Source organism: Acyrthosiphon pisum, chromosome A2 (genome assembly GCF_005508785.2).
Source record: "Acyrthosiphon pisum isolate AL4f chromosome A2, pea_aphid_22Mar2018_4r6ur, whole genome shotgun sequence".
Lineage (NCBI taxonomy): Eukaryota > Metazoa > Arthropoda > Insecta > Hemiptera > Aphididae > Acyrthosiphon > Acyrthosiphon pisum.
The window spans coordinates 29323850-29324776 of record NC_042495.1 but is presented as its reverse complement, the minus strand read 5'-3'; positions in this window follow the sequence as shown (position 1 = coordinate 29324776).

Here is a 927-nt window from a genome sequence, read left to right as displayed (position 1 = left end):
TTATGTCGTGGACACGCTTCCGGGAGCTGGTAGGTATATCTATTATGTATTTCACATATTATTTTATGATGTTTCCTGTTATAAGTAATTATCTAAACTATAGCTTAGCAAAAAAAATATTGATTTTTTTTCATGTGAATTATTGTATTTAATATTGATGACTTATATAGTGGATGATGTTATGCATACGTTAAAGTATATACATCAATTACCTATGCCAATTTTTTATGAGTGTCATTGGCCTGGCCCACTCTTCCAAGCACACGCCTATGAAGCTTATTAACACAAGTAAAGTTTATTTTTTACTTCTAATGTTAAATGCATAGTTCTAACCACGTAAAATGACGTTTCATACCGCTGTGGTGACGGTGGGTACAAAATATACAAACGACATATTATATAATATATTTAGGTTCCTATGCGAAAAAACTGTAACAAGACCACAATTCGTGGTATTTTACTCATTTAATATACCACCTTAGGCTGGAGTGGATAGTTGCTTGTACTCATACTGCAGCATACATCGTATATAAAGTCAGGTCCGGGTTAAGGATAAAATATATGACTGCCTATATAATATGCAATAATTTTATAACATGTTGATTATAACTAACTAAAATAATTGCAAATAATAATATACAATTTTTTCACACAAAACCTAATAACTGTAGACCCGATTTTTACTATCTATTAAGCGCTCAACGCAAAGCCCTAAAATATATATATAATATTAGTGTACATACAATATTGCAAATTTACATTCACCAGAACTAATTTCGTGTTGTTAACTTTCATAATATGTTTTTACCTACTTTTGCATACAACGTATGATTGAGATCATTATTCGATGGCATTAAGAGGACGTGTCACGGAAAAAAATCGATCGAAAAATTCCTTTAAAAACATGTTTGCCGGATCAAATAATAT